The sequence below is a fragment of the Ailuropoda melanoleuca genome, chromosome 10 (assembly GCF_002007445.2).
Source record: "Ailuropoda melanoleuca isolate Jingjing chromosome 10, ASM200744v2, whole genome shotgun sequence".
Classification (NCBI taxonomy): Eukaryota; Metazoa; Chordata; class Mammalia; order Carnivora; family Ursidae; genus Ailuropoda; species Ailuropoda melanoleuca.
Window position 1 is genome coordinate 18,000,006 of NC_048227.1, and position 22,289 is coordinate 18,022,294.

General features: G+C 50.0%; 1 long non-coding RNA gene across 4 annotated transcripts in view; it reads left to right on the top strand.

The window, feature by feature from the left end:
- Positions 1–20: 20 nt before the first annotated feature.
- The window catches only part of LOC105242022, a 62,126-nt gene continuing 39,857 nt past the window's right edge, over positions 21–22,289 (top strand). Inside the window, exons 1-4 of one of the 4 annotated variants that reach the window (XR_004628441.1) lie at positions 21–555; positions 1,097–1,214; positions 7,561–7,685; positions 15,147–15,292. This is a non-coding gene — a long non-coding RNA (uncharacterized LOC105242022). Of the gene's footprint in view, positions 556–620; positions 1,215–7,560; positions 7,686–15,146; positions 15,293–22,289 lie in introns of those variants that run through there. The other 3 variants (XR_004628440.1, XR_004628442.1, XR_004628443.1) reach the window with 3 other exon arrangements.

Genomic DNA, 22,289 nt, shown 5'->3' on the forward strand with positions numbered 1-22,289 from the left:
GATCGATGCCGAGGCCACGCCCCGTCCTGTTTGAAGGCCCGCGGGTGGCGGCGGCAAGCCAGGGTGGGCGTGTTTTCCTCGGTTTCTTTTCCCACGTGGGGGACAGCCGAGACTTCTTCGGCTCTGATAACTTCGTGGGTTAGTCAGCTCCACATCCACCATTTCATCTGAACCGTACAGTTAAGAGGATTCATTTTCCTGGATTAGAGAGGTCAACCAATGCCCACCGAAAGAAAGTGGCCAAATCCTTGTGCTTTGGGAAAGCCACAGATCCTAAATTTGAACCCCCGAGTGCTGCCTCCGCGGCTCGTGGGTGTGGGAAGGTCCTGGGTTTCAGTGGGGAGGCCAGAATCACTCCTGACCCCAAATGGTGTGGGCATCCCTGAGGGTTTGAGTTTTGAGCACGCTGCCTGTGGCCTCCAGGGACTCAGGCCTTCTGAAGCGTTGAACAGACGCAGTAGAAAGTTCTGCTCATACTGAGTCTGGAGTCCAAGGAGGAAGACGCAGTAAAAGTTCTGCTCATACTGGGTCTGGAGTCCAAGGAGGAACGGGAAGGTATCAAAGAAAAAATTATTCATGACACCTGTCAAAGGTGGTAGGCAGACTACTTACCTCTGCAATGGGGGGGGGGGGGGGGGGGTTCGTGATAGGGAGAAGTGGGCACAACTCCAAATATAACAAAGACAAGTGCAGATTTATAGCCAAGGAGCAGGGTCTAGGTCAGTGGATGGGAAATTACTAAGAGGAAGCACCAGGGGTAAGGGGAATTCTGCTAAACCAACCACATAGGCCAGAGTGATAAGATATCAAGGGTAGAGGATAAGGAATTTGAGCAGATATCAAAGGTGGGGGATTTTGCTGAACTGACCCAATAGGATTCTTGCTAAAACTGGACTCAACAAGCCAAGGACAATGCCCAAGGTCAAGGGCTAGTCAGAAAAAGGATTCAGAAGGGCCTGACTAAAGTTAGTTCAAGGAGAGGGTCTTTGTCACTGCTCGCCAGGGCTGTGTTGGGCATTATCTGGGGCCCTGAGACTCCTTGGTATTATGTGATTACCTTAAGAGCTCTATTAGGTGGAGATTACTGTCTTAATAGACAAGGAGACTGGGGCTTGCTCAAGGCCCATTCAGCAGATCAGTGAGTTCTAAGAAGTATGCGAGCATCAAAGAAAACACCAACTGAGCTCAGCCCCTCGCCCTGGAGGATCTTACAGGTAAGAGATTGAAAAATATGTATTGAGCATTTACTATCAAAGCACTTTAAAGATAGTAAACTCCTGGGGCGCCTGGGACACTCAGTTGAGTGGAGTGTCTGACTCTTAATTTCAGCTCAGGTCATGATCTCAGGGTGGTGATATTGAGTCGCACGTCGGGCTTTGTGGTGAGGGTGGAGTCTGCTTGAGATTCTCTCTCTCTCTCTCCCTCTGCCCCTTTCCCTCCCACTGCTCTCATGCACTCTCTCAAATAAATAAAATTTTTAAAATCTTTCAAAAAATGCTAAACCCATAGATTAATTATTATCATAATTATCACTCCCAGTTGAGTAGTGACAACATTGAATTTTGCCTGAGCCCCGTGTTCCTAGAAAACAGTGAAGATTGAAGGAATTCCCCTCACCCTTTTGTGTTCCAGAAAACAGGTTGCTGCAAAGAACCCCATTTTCCATAGGACTTAGGGAAGACTCATGGATGCCCTGCCCTGTCTACCTATGGCAAGGCCAGACACAGACCCTCCCAATTCCCATTCTTTGCCTTTTAAGTGATTAGTGAACTGCTTGTCCCCAGTAATCAATCCAAGCGAAATGCTTCTTAACCAGATTTGGTTAAATTCTCGTCTTCCTCCACCCCCTGAACTTTGGCACACCTTCAGCCTAAGGGAGCAGACAGGCCCTCCTGAGAACAGGGCAGAATATTCTCTGACCTATTGTTCCAGTTTGCCACCTTATCATCCTACTTCCTAGTTCTGCTGCCTATAAAAGAAAAAAAAAATCTTTTTGCCTGACCCCGAAGACGCTCTCCAGACCTTCTGGTCACAGCTTTCTCTCTAGGACAGTAGATCCCTCCCCCCGTTGCAGTCATGCTTACAAGTGAGTCTGCCCTTACTACTTCCAGTTTTATTTTTTGTTAGACAGTGGGTGGGCAGAGACTACGGGAGGGTGGACACTGGGCCTCTAGGAGCCCAAACAGGCCCCACAGTAAAGGGTCAAAAGAGATGTGAACACAGACCCTCTGATTCTCTTCCACAGTGATCAGGAATGGGGTTCTGGTCTATCCCAGTGAGTAGGGAGTGCTGCCAGCCAGGCAGAGACAGACAGCCCTTTTGCCAACTTGTGTTTTCAAAACTGGCTTGTTGAGATGAATTCTAGGCACCAATGAATTGTTTTTGTAAAAGAAAAGAACCACAGTCTTTCGTGGGGCTTCACTTCCCGTGTGTCAGTGCCAGTCCCCACCCCTCCCCCTACCTCTCCTTGTCCCAGGCAGCCTTGGAATTGGCCATCAAGCTGACAGAACCCTTTGAGTGCTGCGGGAAGGCGGGGAACCAACAAAAGGCACCGTTTATGTCCATGTTTGTGGATTTTCTGTTTGATCAGCAGCCTGTAATTTAAATATATCCAAGTGTGCTGGGAACATTTGTGGCTTAATTACCAAATTTATTTAAAACACACACATACAAACAAAACTCTAAGCTGGAAAACAACATTTAGCTTGTCCACAGACAAGACATTTCATTGTCTCCAGTTGCTTAAAGACAGTGTGAAAACCTCCCGCTACTGAATCTTCCATTCACTGGAGGACCTAAGGCTGGTCACTTACCCAGCCTTCATTGGGTGCCTTCATTCTCCTTAAGCATTACCACCTCAGCAAGGAGCTAGTGGCCTGAAGTGACCTTAAAAGAGTAGGAAGACAAAAGCCAAAGTGTTTTGTTGAGTGGATGCCGCTGGGGTGGAAGCAAAAAGTCGCTGACAGGAAATCAGGTAGCCTGGAACACTAACTACCTCTCTGAGCCTCCAGTGTTCTCCTCCATGAAATGGGTATAAGATTCTGTACCCCTGTGGTGGTGAGGATTGATAGGACAGCTATATGTCTCCAGCCTCTAGTCCCTAGTCTGTTCCAGACCCCTATGTTCCAGCCTATTAGCACAGCCCCCCCCCTTCCTGTTCTGCGTCCATAGGTCCCCTAGGGCAGTGTGGAGTTTCTTAAAATCGAGGCTCTTGGCCACCGCCCCTGGAGTTTTGGGTATAGCAGTTCTGGAGTCAGGCCCAGGATTCTGCATTTTTCACTAGCTATCTGGACTACTCAGAGGCAGATGGTAACTGCATTTTGAGAGAGGCAGCTCTGGGGCTCACGGGTGTCTGGAACGGTGGGTGGGGGAGGTGGTAGAAGGTTCTGGAAGCTGCATAAAGCTGACCTGAGGAGGGACCCAGAGCTTCCTGGCCAGGCTGGGTCCTCTCTCCTGCTGTTGCACAGCCCCTCCTCCACCAGTATTTCTTTGGATTCTCACATACCACTGCCCAGACCGCAGCCAGCCCAAAGATCCTGGTCAGGACAGACTCAAGCATTGCTCCCTTATAGACTAAACACTACTACCTTCCCTTCTTCTGTGGATCCCAGGGGATGTTTTTCTTCTAAGCCCTTGAAAAGCCAAAGGGTTTTTTGTTTGGTTGCTTTGGCTGCATAATAGGACCCGTCACCCTCTCCTCATCATCCCTCAATACATGCCAAGCACTGTGTTCGGTATTGGAGTGATCGTGACCAACAAGACAAATATTCTCCTCTTTGTTATTCATCAATTCATTTGTGTTACAAATATGTATTGAGCACGTATTTCATGCAGGCATTGAGCTAAGTGCATGTATCGGTTACCCATTACTGCAAATAATGCTGCGTAACAAACCGTCCCCAAGCTGGATAACTTAAAACATTAGGACTACAGAGATCTGGATGGTTGGGCCAACTGCTTCTGACTCCGTTGGTCTTGGTGCAGCTTGCTTGTGTGAAGATGGCCTTACTCACATGTCTGGTGGTCAGCTGGGGGTTGGCCAGGGCAGTGGGGATAACTGGACTAGTGGTCACTCATCAAGCAGCAGCCCAGCCTGGGCTTGGTCACATGACAGTGGCGGGATTCCACGAGAGGGAATGGGAACTGTGAGTCTCTCGAGGCTTAGAGGCCTCCGTGGCACAAAGCACTTCTGTTGGCTAAGTCAAGTCACGTGCTATTGGCCAAAGTAAGCCATACGGTGAGTCACATTCAAGGTAGGTGAGGAAAGAGACTCCACCACTTGGTGAGAGGAACTCTGAGTCCTAGTGCAAGAGGCTTGCGTGTGCATGTGTGTAACTTACAAGTAAAGCAGAGAAAGGAGAACGGGTGATGCCAGGTGTATGTAGGATGGGGGTTGCTATTTTACATGGCAGAGACTTTTCTGACAAGGTGCCCTCTGGGCAGACACCTGAAGGAAGTGAGAGACCAGGTCCTGTATTCATGCGCTGGAAGGGAGTTTCAAGGCAGAAGAAGGAAGGGCCCAGAGTCTGGGGTGGCTGGAGTCCCAGGAGCCAGTGGCGGCATGGGAACAGGCATGGTCAGAGAGAGGAGACATCTAGCAGTGGTGTGAGAAATAGGGTAACTGTGAGGAGTGTCCTGGCGGGTGAGGCATAGGCGGCCGCAAGCACATGTCACAAGTGGACAAGGGTAGGGAGGAGTGGGGCAGTGTTAAAGAATGGCCACAGGCCTTGGCACTGCTCCCATGGAGAGGTGCAGCGTGTGCCTCTCCTTAGAGTCTGTGGGCTTGGGATCACTTTGGTTGATAGAGTAGGTCAGGAGGGACGCTATGGAACTTTGGGGCTGGGTCACAGAAAGCGAGGTGGCTTCTGCTTTGTTCCCTGGAACTCTCGGGAGCCTGGGGCTGTTTGTGAGAAATCTGACCACCCCGAGGCCTAGTGTTTGAGTCATCTCAGCCCAGGCAGCAGGTGCCGAGAGAACAAGCCTCCGGGAGGTTCTAGCCCCAACCATAGGAGTCTTCCCAGCTGAACCCTGGAAGTCACGGGGCAAAGACAAGCTATCTCCACCAAGCCATCTCCCACCCCACTAAATAAGGGGAAGACGAGTAATTCAGATTCCTTGCCATGGGAAGAGAGTGTTCCAGGCAAAGAAAACAGCCCATCTGCAGGAGGGGGGTATGGGGGGGTGGTGGGGGTGGGCAGGGCAGGAGAGGCCATTGGTGGTGACTTACAGCAAAGTTCCCCGAGTGTGGGCGCTCCCACCGGTGGTACTGGGAGGCCTGGGGAGGCATGTACTTCCATCCTGGGTTTGCTGCCTCAAGGCCTCGCACCCTGCTCTTACATCTCCAAGGTCCACCAGGCTGCTTCTGCAATCTCAATGGACCTGTGATCTTGGAACATCTGCTGCTCTTCTTCCTGCAGGAATTTTGGTCCAGAATGAAAGCAGTGGGGGAGGAAGCTTGACACTCCGGGCTGTCTTGAGAGGGAACAGCCTGGGCTCTGCTCCTTACAGATCTGTCCCTGCCACACTGGACCCTGCTGCGAAGACATCTCAGGCTTGCCAGGAGCAGCCTAGTCTTGGCCCTGCTGGCCCCCAGCTGCAGGAGCTTTCTGGGAGCTGCTTGCAGCCTGGTGTATTAATGCTTCTGAGGATGAAGCAGAAGGAAGACTAGAACAGTCTATCCTGTCCTCAGGCTGAGCTGATTTTCCATGGGGACTGCAGGGGTGGGGGGACTGCAACTCCACAAATACTTTCCTGAGACCTCCTACGTGCCAGGCACTGTTAGGCACTAGTGTGGCTGGGGTTACAGCTACAAAGATGAAAAAGGTACATTTTATGAACTTAACACCAATAAGGGGAATAAAAATAAAGAAACAACCCTAACCCAAATAATTGTCACTGAATTGCATTTGACATCTTTCTGTTATAAATTGCAGAAATCCAATTCAAACGATCACATTTATTTGATTCATAGGACAGAAAATTCTGAGGATTGATCTAGCTTCAGGCAAGGCTGGACCTAGGTGCTCAGATGGCATTGCCTCATGGCTTGGCCTCTCTTTTCCTCTGAGCCGGTTTTATTTCCAGGCCGACTTTCTTCTTATGATAGCCCCTGACAACTCCAAGTTCAAATCCTAGGTTTGGCAACTCCGGAGGAAGTAGAGTGCCTCTTTCCTAAGAATTTCAGCAAAAGACCCTGAGAAGACTCCCATTGGCCTGGTTTGAGTCTCTCTGCATTTGCCTGAGCCAATCGCTGTGCAAGGTGGATGTGATTCTGCCACTGGCCGAGACTGGGAATTTCCCCTCTTGACTGAGAGTGGAGGTTGGGCAGTTCTGCTCGTAGAAGTTGGGCTGCTGTTACTGGAAGAAAAGGAACAGATGCTGGGCAGGCAAATAACCACATGTAACTGAAGCCTCAGAGGCAGAACGATCCTTGGCGTGCATCTTATTCAGTACCTTCGTTTTATAGGTAGGAGAACCGAGAACCTTCACATCTATCTCTTCCGCTTGGCAGGCCCTGAGCAATCCCATCATGTCTCTGTGACTCAGTTTCCCTATCTCAAGGGGGTATAATGACATCATAGCGGGAATTGGAAGGATTACTTCATATAAATGTTGTAACCCGATTACAACAGTGAAACCTATTAGGTGCCCAGTAAACGTTGTTCTTTCTCCTCTCTTCTGGCATCCCTGGATCTCTGGGAGTCATTCATTCCCTTCTCTGTGTCTCGGAAATACTGTATCCACCCCTTTGTTTGGATTCAGCGTTATTTGTTTTTCCTCTCTTGGGACTCAGTTTCCAACACTCACAGGAGAGTTCTTGAAGAGCAGGGCCCAGTTCTTGTGACTCTGTGTCCACTGCCCGGCCCCTAGCAGAGGCAAAGACAGATGTGTAGGGGAAAGCCATCAATGCCCCGACTCGGTTTGGCGGACCAGTTGTCCCATTGAATGAATGCCGCGTGACAAACCATCATGGTGTTTAGTGACTTCAGAAAACATTTATTTTCTGCATGTATCTACAGTTTGAGCAGAGCTTGGTGGGGACAGCTAGTCTATCTTCCAGTTGGTTGTCAGCTGGAGTGGCTAGAAGGCCAGGAGCTGGGGACATCTGAAAGGCCCCCTGGCCCACATCTGGCCCTTGGGGCCGGGGAGGCTGTGACAGCTGGGAAGACTCCAGGGGCTGGGACAGCCAGGGCTCTCTGGGCATCTCTAGGTGCATGGTGCCAGGGAGGGGGGCTTGCATGAGTCCGCGCAGGACCCCTCAGGTCTGTGCCCTAAAAGAGAGAACCAGGAGGAAGCGGTATTACTTACAAAAAAAAAAAAAGAAATTAAAAACAAACAAAAGGAAACAACCTCTTGATTTTAGAATGGCTTTAGATTTACAGAAAAATTGCTGAGATAATAGAGTTCCCAGGTATCCCACCCCTATTTCCCTTATTAACTTAATGTACATTTGTCACAATTAATGAGCCAATATGGATACATTCTTATAACTTTACAACTAAAGCCCGTCCCTTAGTCAGATTTTCTTAGTTTTTACCTAAGGTCCTTTTTCTGTCCTAGGATAGACTGCGGGATCCAGGATACCATATTACATTGAATTGTCGTGTGTGCCTCGTGCCCCCAGGCCGTGACAGCTTCTCGTACTTTCCGTGTTTTGACGACTCTGACAGTTTCCAGGAGTGCTGGTGAGGCATTTTGTTAGACGGTCCCTCAGCTGGGATCTTTCTGAGGTTTTTCTGGGGATTGCACTGGGGGATGGGTTTTGGGGACCAAGACTGCAGAGGGGAAAGGCCCTTCTGAACACGTCACGTCGAGGGCACATTACCATCAGCATGACGATCACTGTTGGTGTTCCTCTCGATCACTTGGCCACAGTGGTGTCCCCACCGTAAAATTGCTCTTCGTCCCCCTTTTCCACACAATTAGTTTTTGCAGGGAAGTCACTAGCTCTGTGCAGCGTACACATAGGGAGTGGGGAGAGGTGCTCCACCTCCTTGAGGCCAGAGCATCTGCAGAGATTACTTGGAATTCTTCTCCATGAGAGGTTTGTTTATGTTTCCCGATTTATTTATTTATGCGATCGTTGATTTATATCCGTGTTGACTCGTGGTTATTTATTTTCTATTTTGGGTATCATCCACTAGTATGTTATTTACTCTGTTGCTTGAATTGTTCCATTGTTGCCATTGGGGAGCTCTTCAGGGTGGCTCCATGACCTTTTCATTCCCCCATCATTCAGAGCGTGTGTGTGTATGTGTGCGCGCGTGCGTGCGCGCTTGACCACTTTCTTACTTTCTGTCACTGTAAGATGCTCCAGGCTTGTTGCGTTTATTTCGCACCCCAGTGCCAGGATCAGCCAATTCTCCAAGGAACCCTGGTACCTGTTATTGGAGAATGGTTTTAGAACCTAAGATCTGGATGCCAAGTGTACTCATGACTGCTGGGGTATAACACCCTTTTTAACAAAGACTCCGAAGTCATGGAGTTTAATTCTGTTGCAGTCACAGGCTCACTCAGAATCACAGGGAGAGAATGTAGACTCTTGCGCCTCTTGGTAGAGGTCTGTCCTTGTCACCTAACCGGAGCTTATGAGATGCGGGCCACTGGTGTCATCATCTTTGGAAAGTACCACTGCCACATCAGTGATGCTGTCGCCCGCCCAAGGATTCTTATCTGACTTGAAACACCCTTCATCCCCTTCTGGTTTCAATTTTGCTTCAGAGAAACTCTTTCCATGGTTTGGTTTTGCCTGGAGATGGTTTCAGGTGATACAGGGACACACCCTACCTAACACTGGGTCCCCGTGTGAGATGGCCGTTGCCTTCCCACGTCTCTCCTAGTCCTTTTGCTCTGGGGTCAAGGGGAAAGTCTCAGCTTCGTGCTGTAAACGTCTGTAGTGCATTTATAATGCTTGCGAATCTCCTTTCTTTTGTCATGTTCTGGCCCGGAGCGTTATCATGGCGCAGCCTTCTTGGAGGAACTCCATCATATTGTTTTATTTTCATTTTATGTACTTGGGAGCTACTCTCTGCAGCAGAGACACTTACCACTTACCAGTATGAGTGTGCACCCCCATATTTCCCAGTCCCCTTGCAGGTAGGTGGAGCCACGTGATTATTTGGGGCCAATGGGCTGTGCGTGGAAGATTTGAAAGCCCATGAGTGTTGCTCCAGCTCTGTTATTTCCCGTCATAGGATGGCGTGACTCCGTCTGCTGAGGCTCTCGCTGACGGAGTGGGGCCTCTGTCAACCCACATCGGTTATTCTGTGTTAAACCTTTGAACTCTCGGGAGCAACTATGATTGCTATGCTGCCTAATCTTTCTTGACTAATACAATTTTTAAATAGGGTGAGCGATCCTGGATTTTTCATTTACATAATGATGCAAGATTTACCCCCCCCCACCAAAAATGAGTGCTTCAAAGAAAAATAGGTGAATAATTTGCTAGGGGATAGTCAGACATGGCGAAAATCCTCAGTGGAAAGCTTCAAATGAGTAGCATTTGGGCAAATACTGCCACTGTGTTTTTGTCTTGCTGTCGGCGGGGAACTCTGGTCTTTATTGGAATTGGCCAGAAAGGAAATTTCTGTTAATTCCCATTTGTTTCCTGTATGTCCTGTGGTTTGAACAACAACCATCAAAACCTCTTCATTAAAGCTTATTAGTCAGAGATTACGTGAAAAGATCTGGATTTTCTATTGGATTTTAGAGCCAAATAGCTTGCCTTTGCCTATAGTGTTCTCCAGACATCAATCACGGGTATAAACTTGGTGAGAGGGGGTGCTTCAAGGCTTTCTGCTCATCAGCTCCTGTTTAAAGGCACAAGCAAATGATAACTGACTCGCTATGAGAGAACGCCCTAACACCACAGCCAAGAGGGAAAGGATGGAGTGTCATTCCAACCCAGTGCACCGAAAGCCGGGCCTGTGTGTGCTGATTAGTGGGTAATTGGGCCTTGGCACGGTGATTTGCATGCTGGAAACTGCTAAAGTATTCACGTACTTGACTGTGTCTCTTCCAATTAGATGTAATAAATGCAGATTTGGGTGACCATATGTTTTATTTTGTGTAACGGTTTTAACCTTTAAGGTGTGTGTGTGTGCGTGCCTGTGCAAGTGCAGCTCTCCAGTTCTCTGGGGCTGGCCCGATTGGAGGCAAGCTGCTATTTTAAGTTGCAATGTGATTAGCTTATTATTAGAGACTCCTTGGGACTGGAAGCACAGGCGCTGTTAGCTTTCTAGTGTGAATCGTACTTTCTTCCTCCCTCTCTCCTTCCTCCCTCCTTCTCTTGAGCAAGTTGACTCATATCTCTAAGCCTTACTTCCCTCCTCTGTAAAATAGGGCTGATAACAACACCTATGAGAATTTTTGAGGAATAAAGAAGATACTGTGTATGAGGCATGTAATGCAGTGTTTGGCACATAGTGAGTGTTCAATGAATGGTAGCTGTTACTCTTATTATCGGCTGTTCATCTTTCAGCGGGTTCCTTAGCCTTCTGAACCTCAGTTTCTCCGTCTGAAAAATGGGCTCATGCCGTTGCTCACATGAGATTTTTGTGATGTGCGAAGGAGATAATTAGGTATTATTTTTATTACATGCTCAGGGAAGGAAGGAAGGAAGGAAGGGAGGAAGGGAGGGAGGAAGGAAGGAAGGGAGGAAGGAAGGAAGGAAAGGAAGGGAAGGAAGGAAGGAAGGAAAGGAAGGGAAGGAAGGAAGGAAGGAAGGGAAGGAAGGAAGGAATGAATGAATGAATTCTGGGATGCATTGTGTATTAACCAGGGTAGGATTTTTAGAGTAAAAACTTCCCCTAAATTTTGGCCTGAGACAGTAAATTTATTTCTCTCTCTCGTCTCACCTCAATGCAGATGGACAGGAGGCTCTGCTCCACGTACTCATTCAGGGACCCACACTCCTTCCAGCCAAGGCTGCGCCCACTGCAGGAGCCCCCAAGTCATCCTCCTTTGGTCCATGCGTGGGAAAGATGGTGGCAGATCTCAGGCAGAATTCGATGGGCCACCTTGGCTCTGGTTCCAGCGGCCTCTTAGTACAAACCTGGCCACAGGGAAAGCGAGGGGATGTCCTCACTGTGCACCCAGGATAGCAAAGAGGATGACAGCTCAGTCTGGATTGAGGTTCCTAGAAGCCATGATGTGAGGGTTGCTGACTGCTTCTGAGACTCATAAAATTACACTGAAGGAGCCCCACTTGAGGTCATACTGGGTTGGAAGAAGGACAAAGGGGAGACGCACGTGTGGAAGAACAGTGGAGCCCCGCGTCTCTTTTATGGCTCTGGGTCCTGGACGTTGAAGCCACAAGGTCCCTCCCTCTGCCCTTGGCTACGCTCTCCTTTGGAATCCATTAGTGAGCTCCGCCATTGTTTTTCTGATTTCATTAAAAATGCCACCAAGACACATGCTGTGTAGTATGCCACTTCAGTCCTAAGTGGGGCATTTTTGCTAGCTGGATCGATTTTTTTAAATGACAGCATCTGTCTGCTTGTACACATTTATTTATAATTCTTCCCTTGGCAATTAGAGCCGGGGAATCGGTGAGCGGTAACCAGCTGTTTGAATTAGCCAGGAAGGGAGGCGGGGATGTGATCTGTGAAGGAGCCGTGGCCAGAAGCAACAAACATGGAACAGATGCCCCCAAATGCACAGTCCCGGGGAGGGACTTGTAAATCACGTGCACTGCCAGCCCAGAGACACAGCAGCCGAGCTAGGGGAGCTGGAGAAGCCCGTGACAGTGGGTGGCTGTGTCTGGCTCTCTTGGGGACACAAGGGCTGTGGGTAGGAGGACGCCAGAGTAGCAGAGGGGGTGCTCCCTGGTGAGCTGGACCCTCTGCTGAGTCCCCGTTGTGCTCAGAGTGAAACCCAAAGTCTTCCCCCTGGTCCACAAGGCCCTATGGGGGGGGCTCTTACTCCTCTGCCCTCCCTCCCTCCTGCTCTCCTGCCTCCAGCCTCCCCAGCTCCCCGGGGCTCCTTGCTGCTTCTAGAATGTGCCCTCCTCAGGGCCTCTGAGGCTCCAGCTTGCCCTGCCTAGAGCTTGGAGCTCTCCTTCTCCCAGCTTCTCTCCACCCGTGATCCCTTGTCACTGTTCCGAACCCACTACAGATGCCCCGATGTTCGATGGCCCAACTCAGGATTTTTCAACTTTACCAGGGTGTGAAAGCAATATGTATGTAATAGAAACCATTCTTGGAATTTTCAGTGTGGCTCTTTCCCCCTGGGCTGGTGACACGCAGTGCGTATCCTTGTGTGACACTGGGCAGGGCCAGCTGGCCAGGCAATTGTCAGGGTCAACCGCGGACACTCACAGTCGTCCTGTACCCATATAACCCTTCTGTTTGCCACTTTCAGAGCAGTATTCAATTACCGGAGCTAGTCAACACCTGTTTATAAAATGGGCTCTGTGTTGGATGCTTTTGCCCAACTGCAGGCTAATGTAAGTGTTCTGCGTACATTTAAGGTGGGCGAGACTAAGCTGGGATTTTTTTGCCGTAGGTGAGGTTAGGTTAGGTGCTCGTGATACGTCTTGTTCACTGCTGACCTGTGCCCGGCAGGAGCATAGTAGAGATCTGCTGACTCCATGAAGGGATATTTCATTTGAGGGAAGTGGGGGACACATTGCCCCCTCTTAACCCTCTCTCTCTGCAATTTGGAGGAGGGGGGTCACAGAAAGCCCAGGTCACTTAGGGTGACTCCTTGGGGACAGCAGCCCTGTATTCTTGATCTCCGTTGCTCCCCGGGGTCTAGCCAGAGGCTGGCACACAGTAGGTGTTCAATGAATCATTGTTGAATAAAGAGATGACTCAATGACCCTAGTTGACGGTCAACAACGCTCCGGGCAAAAAGGAAGTCATCGTCCAGATGCCCTCTTCTCTTTCCTTGCCCAACACCAGCACGTCTGACCAGCAGCGCCTCTAAAATAGAGCTCGCGTGCAAGCGTACAAGCTCCAGTCCCCAGTTCCTCAGTAGTCCCCTGGCTTCAGCCACTCTCCATCTCCCAGCCAGACCATTGCAACTCCTCACCCGTCCTGGCTGCTACTCTTGCGCCCCCTACAGTTTGTTCTCCGCACAGCAGCCAGAGGTGATCTAAAACTGTCAATCATGCCTCCCCTCCCACCCCACCACCACTGGCCACTCTCCAGGAAGGGCTTCTACCGAATCCAGACTCCTCCCTGCGGCCACCCCGGTCCTGCCAGCAGCTCTTGGTGCCTTTGCCCTTGCTGTTCCTTCTTCCTGGAATGCCTTCTCCCCGACCAGTTCCAGCCTGGCTCCTTTTTCCTGCAGGTGTCTGCTCAAATGTCACCTCCTCGGAGATGCCTCCCCTGACCACCCCATCTCATCCAGTAACCCAGTCCGAGCCTCCGGCCCACGGAGACGAATGGCTCCCGGAGGAAGGCCCCGAATTCCACGTCCCCTCCCCTACCTCTTCCCATCTGCTTTTGTGTGCGAAGCAGCATCACATTTTGATATATGACTTTATCTTTTCTGTTGTTCCTCCTTCCTCCAGTTCCCCCTTTTCCTTCTCATCAAAGCAGGCAGCTGTTGCCTCAGGGGAGAAATATAGCAGAAGGGGAGGAAGAAATAGCTCATAAGTCTTTTTTGGCTTTTCTTCCCTTTTAGGAGAAGTTAGAAGGTGCAGGGGATTTGAGGCACCATGAAACATCTTGGAGCAAGAGTTGGGGGGAGAATGGGACCCCTTCCACAGACTGCAGAGAGACTGCACTTGCCTGGGGCAGGGGAGGGGTGGGAGGGGGAGTGCTGCCAGGCCTGAGCATTAAGTCCCGGACTCCACTGCCCTGCGTCTCCCTGGGGAGGCAGTGAGGCCCTGGGGGAAGAGGCTGCTTCTAAGACCAGAGATCCCAACCCCGGCCCCCTTGGGCTGCATCCTGCCCACAGCTATGTTCGATTTGGCCCATACTTTTTTTTTTTTTTTAGTTGCCAACATCCAAGAGGTTGTACATTTCAAATTTCTCTTGAAAATTCAGATCCTGATTTGTAGTTGGTCTCGAAGAGGAGACCAGGCCAGCACTGGGCCTGTGCTCCCATGAGGCTGCCCTCGGAGGGCCTGGCATGAACTCGCTGCTTCTCCCACAGCACCCCCTTCTTGCTGCTGGGTCACAGCCAGTCCCCTTGGTTCCTTTTCCTGACCAGCCTAGCCTCTGTGGGCATCTGAGTTCTCGAGCTCTGGGTCCTGGTGCCAGAGGCAGCCGCAGTGAAGTTCCCAGGGTCGCAAGCATGTTCTGGAAGCCACAGAGAGCTTCTGCTTCTGAAGGGGCCACGTGGACAGGAAGGACAGGCATCTCAGGGGTAACCCATGGGGACAGATCCCCCACACACCCCACCCAAACTGGTGACTAACACTGCGGCCTGAGACCCAGGCCCGGCCCCAGAAAGGAGAAGGCCAGCCAAGAAGGTCTGAATTTGCTTTGGTGTCCGCTCAGCACAGCAAAACAGAAGGCAAGGGTCGGAGAGATTCAGTGGGTTCAGAAAAATTTTTAAAAATTGATCTATTTTCTGAGCTACCCAATCTGTAGATGAGAGGAAAGGCTGATGCCACACATTACTCATTCTTCGGGGTCCAGTGTGTCCCCCCAGAAAAACAATACCATTCTTAGGGCAACTTTCTCACAGGACTGGCACAGTCGGGGGCCCTTTATAGTCTCAAACTCCTGCAGGCATCACAATTACCTGATGTTCCAGTCTGTGAAAACAGATTACCCGGCCCAGCCTGGCATTTTCTGATTCAGCAGGTCTCGAGTGGGGCCCCAGAATTTGTCTTTCGAGCAAGCTCCTAGGTAATGCCTATGCTTCTGGTCTGGGGAGCGCTCTTTGAGAAGCACCCATTTAGAGAATCGTATTAATTAGTTCTCACAATCTTATTACGTAGAATGTAGCATCTTCTTTTTAAAGAAGAAGGGGGAGGAGGAGGAGGAAGAGAAGAAGAAGGAAAGTTCATTTGCTTTCCTATGAGTCAAGCCCGGCCATGAGGACCTGCTTCTCTGACCTAGCAGAGGTCATGTGTCTGGGGGGGGTAGGATGGGTGGGGTGGAGGGAGGAGAGCCTACGCCTGGTTCTTCTCTTAAGTGGTGAGAATATAGAGCAGGCCTCCCCCTTATCTGCGGTTTTGCTTTCTGCAGGTTTCAGTTACCCGAGGTCAAACCACGACGGTCCAGAAGCGGATGATCGACCTCCTGCCATGTCGTCACTACGTCAAAACACCTGTGTCACTTCATCTCATCACGTGGGCATTTTAACATCTCACGTCATCACAAGAAGACACAGGGTGAGTACAGGGCACTAAGAGTTTGAGAGAGAGAGACCACATTCACACAACTTACATTACAGTGTACTGTTACAATTGTTCTATTTTATTATTAGTTATTGTCAGTAGTCTCTTTCTGTGGCTAATTTATCAATTAAGCTTTATCACAGGTGTCTGTGTGTAGGACAAAACATAGTATATACATGATTGGGTATTACCTGGGCTTTCCGGCAGCCATAGGGGTCTGGACCATATCCCTGTGGATAAGGGGGAAGTATTTCACAATTGTACAGCGATCGCCATGCGTTATCCGAAGACCGTGGTGTCTGTCAACTCCTCCAGCCCTCGCAATAGCTCACTGTAGCCTTCTTGTCACCCCCACTTTATAGGTGACAGGATGGGATCCATTCTGTCCAGTCAGCAGACTGGGGAAGAGGGTGCACTCACCTGGGAGGCTTTACTGGGCAGGGTCTGGAAGCGATGACATCAATCCCCAGGTGATTCAAATGTGCAGTCCTGGGTGAGAACCCCCAACACAGATTTTGATTCTGATTGAACGAACATGTAAAGGGCTGCCCCAGCTGGCTGTGTTATCCCATTTTACTCTCACAAATACCCGGGCAAAATAGGTATCATCCTGGGGTGCCTGGGTGGCTCAGTCAGTTAAGCGTCCAACTCTTGGTTTTGGCTCAGGTCATGATCTCAGGGTTATGGGATCGAGCCCCACAATGGGCTCCCATTCAAATGCCTCATGTCACCTTAGCTTTTAAAAAGGCCCACTGCCAGGTACCAACCCCAGGACATTCTGATTCATGTGTACGGGGGTGAGGTCAGAGTGTAGGGACTTTCTAAAAGTCCCTCAGGCCGTTTTCCTGTGCAGCCAGGCTGGAGAGCCAACTTACACGGTTATTGACTATCAGTCAGAATGGGCCAATGGAGATCTCCTCCTTACCTAAGGAGCGAAGGGATCCAGGGTCTCCTGGGAGAAGGCCTTTAGGGTTGGGCTGGGGTTGACCTCGACACTGTTTTGGGGGACCCTCTCCCCCACAAGCTGCACAGGAGGGTGGGCCTGGTGCAAGAAAGGTCTGCTGTATTTGGTTCGTATCTCGGCTGAGAAGCAGTGCAGGAAAGTGCCCATGGAATAAAGGCCGGCTCCCGCCCTGGATTTTTCTCTCCATCATCTGCTCCGCTGAGACTGACAGGTGCCAGCATTTAAAAATGTTCCATGTAGAATAGTGAAGTGTCATCGTTTCTGGGTGATGACTGGGGGAACAGCTTTCTGCCAGCTAAGGTGATATGCGGCAACTGGCATTTGAACGGGTTGCTTTGCGGGACCGGCAAGAGACAGGAAGTGTCACTTTGGGGCTGTCACTCTCAGTGAGAAGGGAATAGCTACAGGCTTGTGCCCCTGGGTATTCATTTGGTGTTCCCCCTAGATGAGGAGAAACATTGGGGCATGCAGATTATTTATTTAACAGAAGATTTACTATGTACGTTGTACTTTACGTTTCGCTTCACGTGGTGCTTTACAAATGGTAACGCAATTAAATCCCCACCACAACCCTATAGGGTTGATACTATTACTCTCCTCATTTTATAAATGGGGAAACTGAGGCACAAAGTGCTAAGTAAATTGCTCAGGGTCCCACAGCTGGTGAGTGAGTGGTGAGCCGGGGCTCAGCGGATGCCACGCGGCCTGGCTTCAGCGTCTCTGCTCCTAAGTGCTGTCCTGCACTTGGGGTGACCAGCCTTATTGTTTTTCCTGGGACTGCGGTCTGTCCCAGGATGGATGCAGGACTTTGATGACTGGGACTGTCCTGAGCAGACTGGCTGGGACACTCCTCGAAGTGTCGCTGAAGATGGAAGATGGTTGATGGTGAAGACGGAAGCCACCCCCCCCCAACCAATGTCCCTACAATCAGTATGCATAAGCTTTTCCCAACCCTGGCAGTAAAATGAACAAGGTCCGTATTAGAGGATGACAAGGACAAACATGCCCCTTGCATTCTTGGAGCTGACATGCTCCTGCGGGGAGAATGACAATAAGCAATTAGACAAAGACTATACTGGATCCCTTCAGATTGTGACCATGCTTTGAAGCGAATGAGGTGACAGAGGTCTTCAGATGGAGAGTTAGGGAGGACATCCCTGGGCAAGCCACATGTGAAATAACAAGATGTGGATATCAGGGGAAGAATGGTCCCGATGGAAGGGATAGCAAGTGCAAAGGCCCTGAGGTAGGAACAGGTTTGGCTTAGTGGAGGAGTAGCAAGAGCTTGAGGAACGGTAGGGGATGAGCAGGAGGTGAGCAGCACATGTACGTGGGATGCAGAGGAATCTGGACGATACATTAAGAACAAGGAGGCCGCTGAGGATGTGGAGCAGAAGAGTCACCGGGTTTGAGTTGCACTTTGCAGTAATGGCTCTGGCTGCCGTGTGGACCAAGGACAGTGAGGGGCTACGGGAGAAACGGAGGCTCATTGGGACATTCATGGCCCCAGTCCGTGGCAGAGGTGAAGATGGCATAGACTAGCACGGGCGGTTGAGTTGGGATGAAGTGGGTGGGTTCGGGAAACAGCTCAGGCATAGCTCGATGCAATGGGCCAAGGTTAAGAGGTGGCCTGGGGGCGGGGAGGTAAGGACACACCCCCTCCTGCTGGCAGGAGAGAGGCAAGAGTGCAAACAGAGCTCCACCTACCATGTGTCTAATAGTTATAAGCCAAGTTAACACTACCATTAAATAAATATATTCTTTTTTTTTTTTTTTAAAGATTTTATTATTTATTCGACAGAGATAGAGACAGCCAGCGAGAGAGGGAACACAAGCAGGGGGAGTGGGAGAGGAAGAAGCAGGCTCATAGCAGAGGAGNGGCGAGAGTGCAAACAGAGCTCCACCTACCATGTGTCTAATAGTTACAAGCCAAGTTAACACTACCATTAAATAAATATATTCTGCCCTCCTGTCCTGGGGCATCACTCTTTGTCGGGACCGCAAAGGCCAGGCTTGCATCAGGGCTTCTGTGACTCCTCAGGGCTCTGTGACAGAATGTGGCGGCCAGGAGAGACTGGGGCAGTGTCCTCTGAGGTGTGAGGCCCCTCTTGCCTGCATCTAGGGGCTGTCCCGGGTTCGAGAAAGGGCGAAATCAGGGCTGACGCCTGGGTTTCTGGCTTGAGCATATTCGAGCCCAGACCCATCCTCCATTGTGAAGCTTTTTATTTTTTTATTTACTTCTTCAGTGTTTCCCTCCCCCCATGGTTGAGTTCCTGGTCTTTTTCTCTTCTCCTTGAAAACTCTCCTTTTTCAAGTTTAATGCAGACAGGTCTTTGCCACTGACTCTGTGACCCCGGCCAGTTCCTAGCCCTCTTTGAGCCTCAGCATGCTCAGCTGTGTATTGGGACCCCTGATACCTTCTTCCTACCTCCCTGCCCCTTAGTGACTGAAGAATGCGTGTGAAGTGTGTATGTGGCAGAGACGGCTGTATAGTCACCAAAATCCCTGTGCTTTTTCCTCTAGGCACGTGGTCTGCATTTCCCAGTCCTAGTGGCCATGGCACGTAGCCACGGGACTAAGTTGTGGCTCTTGGTACAACCTCCCCTCCGTGAGATCCTTCTTATGGCGCCCCTGTTGGCTGGCTGGCTGGCTGGCTCTGATACCTTAGAACAGGGGTTGGCCAACTGCAGCCTGTGAGCTATATCCCGCCTGCTGCCTGTTTTTGTCAGTAAAGTTTTATTGGCACACAGCCACGTCCATTCATTTCTGTATCATCTAGAGCTGTGCGTTCGTGCTGTAAGGGCAGAGTTAAAATTGTGACAGAGTCTATGACGCACAGAGCCAAAAATATTTACTATCGTGCTTTTCCAGGGAAGTTTGCTGACCCTTGCCCTGGAAGATGGTCAAGCCACGAGACAGGAAGAGCCTGGAGCCCTGAGTAACCACATAGAAAGTGGCCGCATGGCTGCCAGGAGCCTCATGTGGGACTCTCCATGAGCGAGAATAGAAGCTTAATGTGTAAGCCTCTGGTATGTTGTGGCTTGTTCGTTACAGCAGCTGGTGTTGCTTATCCTGACTCAGGCAATGACTGCTACATTGTAAGCAAGCCACAAATGATCACTTCCTCCCATCCTCCTTATTTTTCCACTCTGCGTAGATGATCGTGTTTGGAATAGTTCAGGGAAATGGATTGGGCTTGACTCAGGCTCTGTCACCCTCAAGTCTCAGCACAAGCTGCTGCTAACTATTCTGCCAAGAACGTTCGTTCCGCGTCTCTTCACCTGCTGTCTCCTACCAATCTTTCGGGACTCAAGGTAGCCAACCCTGCTTCCAGACATCCTTCCTTTCCTCCTTCGTCCTCCAAGACTGGGTTAGGGGCTTCCGTAATGTGCTCCTGAATAACCTTCAAAAGACAGTAGAGTGGTAAAGAGCTGAACTCGGGCTTGGCCACTTGATGTCAAGTCCTGGCCTGCCACTTACAAGGTGTAAGCCTTTGGGCAAGCGGCTTCACCTGTAAGTGTCTCCCCGTCCGCATCTGTAAAATGGGAATATCATGTATCTGGTAACGTGGTTGTGGGAAGTAAGTGAGTGAAAGAGCTTAGAATAACATCTGCTGCCCAGGAAGGGCTGAAGGAACGTTAGATGATATTAGGACCACCATTTTTATTGCTGCTGCTATCCCAGCATGGATCCCATGCTCCCCAGTGCTAACATTTCCCAGTGGGCTGTGAGATACTTGAAGCATAATGACTCTCCATACAGGTGGTTGGGTAAATGAGTGAAATGGTAGCTGGTGCTCAGTCCTCTGGGGCTGGGTGGGGGGCAGGATTTCTAGACAGAGCTTCCCGGGTTGTGCCTTAGAGAGGATTAGGGACTAAGGTAAAGTCGTGTGGTTTGAGCAAGGGCAGTGTCTGCTCAGAGGACATGGCTGTGAGCCGGGGAGCCCCGTTGTATCAGCCACTCCAGCAAGCTTTAGGAGGAGAGGAATACAAAATGACTCAACAGATCACAACATTTCCAGAGGACTGGCCTAAGATGTGGAAGCTATACATGCAAGAAAAAAATTTAAACTACCCCCCCAGACTGCTCTGAGAGAGACCCTATCCCAGCAGTCCCCAGGCAGAGGCCACCCAGTTGTACGTGCTTTCCATCATAACTTCTGCAGCAGCTGTTCCAAAAGCAGGCTGCCTCTCCTGTCCTGTTGAGACAGACGGCACTGGAGAACGTGCAGAGTCTCAGAGAGGGAGCCTGTTTTTGTTTTTGTTTTTTTTTTTTAAGATTTTATTTTATTCTGAGGGAGATAGAGCGTGTCAGTAGGAGGAAGGGCAGAGGGAGAGGGAATCTCCAGCTGACTCCAAGCTCAGGGCAGAGCCCCACGTGGGGCTCGATCCCACCGCATGCCTGAGATCATGACCTGAGCCGAAATCAAGAGTCGGACGCTTAACTGACTGAGCCTCCCAGGTGCCCCGCGGAGAGGGAGTCTCTTGATGCCAGCCCTTACCCCATAGAATCCTGGAGACAGACCCTTCTACTTGTCTAACAGCATGGTGGGTAATAATTATGCCAACTAATGTTACTGAACCCCACAGGGCACTGGGTGCTGGGCAGTGCGTTTTACAGCATCATCTCCTGTCATCTTCATGACAATCCTGGGAGTTTTGTGCTGTTATGAACTTCATTGTACATATGAAGGAATCAAGGCTCAGAGAGACTAAGTAACTTATCTCCGGCCACACAGCACAATTGAGGATTCAAATTCAAGTAAACTCCAGAGCCCAGATTCTTTTTTTTTTTTTTTGCCAATGTAATATTTTTGATAATATGTTTTTATCTTGTTATGTGCTTTTAAAAAAAAACTGAAGTGCAGCTGACACCATCATCACCATCACTCCTTCCACCCCCACCCCCACCATCACCACCACCATCACTCCTTCCACCACCACCACCACCATCACCACCACCACCATCACCAGCACCACCACCACAACACCACCATCACCACCACCACAACACCACCACCGTCATCAGCACCAGCACCACCACTGCCTTCGCTGCCACTGTCACCAATATTTTTGTCACCACCAATATAATTCAGCACAAGTCACAGATATTTTATGAGTCTTTCCTGTATTTTAAACCTCTGTTAAATGCCAGGATATGGACATGATTAAGAAAGACTGTGATTCATATTTACCATCATTACCATCATCACTTATTAGTGGAAACCCATTAATGCCGTATTCATTGCTATCCCTGCCTAAACAGTTGCTCTGAACAGAGTAACATCTTGTGAACTTGTGAGCTCATCCAGCACCAAACTGTGCCCCAGAATCCAGCTCCTGCTTTTCCTGCCATTATCCCCTTGCCTGTTCTAAGCACAGATTTCTTGTTGGCTCTGCCTGGGGGACACTAGAGGGAATCTCCCCCCATCTCATCAAGCCTTCTTCATGCCCGTCTGACCAACTTGGTACTGGACGTCAGTACTTCCTGGCCCCAATCTAATGACATAATTATTATCATATGTTAGGAGGGTTTCACAAATCTTTATTACGTGTCACTTTGCTGAAAGCAGAAAATAGGAGAAATATGCTTCCCGTTACCAAGCTTTACGAGGCCTCTGGAAGGTGGTTGTCTTTTGGGGACTGCATGGGGATTCTAAGAAAAACAATCTTAACCTCCAAACCAGGTCACAGAGAGGTAAGAGGTGCCATAATGACTGGGTTGGCCCCACATGACCAGTCAGAAGGAAGCCGATTTCAATCTCTCACAAGAGCCTGTGGTTGGTGGGTGGGAAATGCTTGGTGGGCCCTCTGCACCCTGCTCCTTTCTGCCCTGACATGGTCTCAAGGAGCCCTACAGAGGCCGAGGGCTGGGAGAGGTCAACCACCTAGAGCCGTAACCTTGTTGTATCTGAGATAGTCTACGACCCCCTAGCTGTGTGGTGCTGGGCAATTTCCTTGACTTTTGGGGGCCTTGGTTTCCCTGACTGTAAAACACGGAGAGTAGCACCTCTTCTGCTTGTACTTC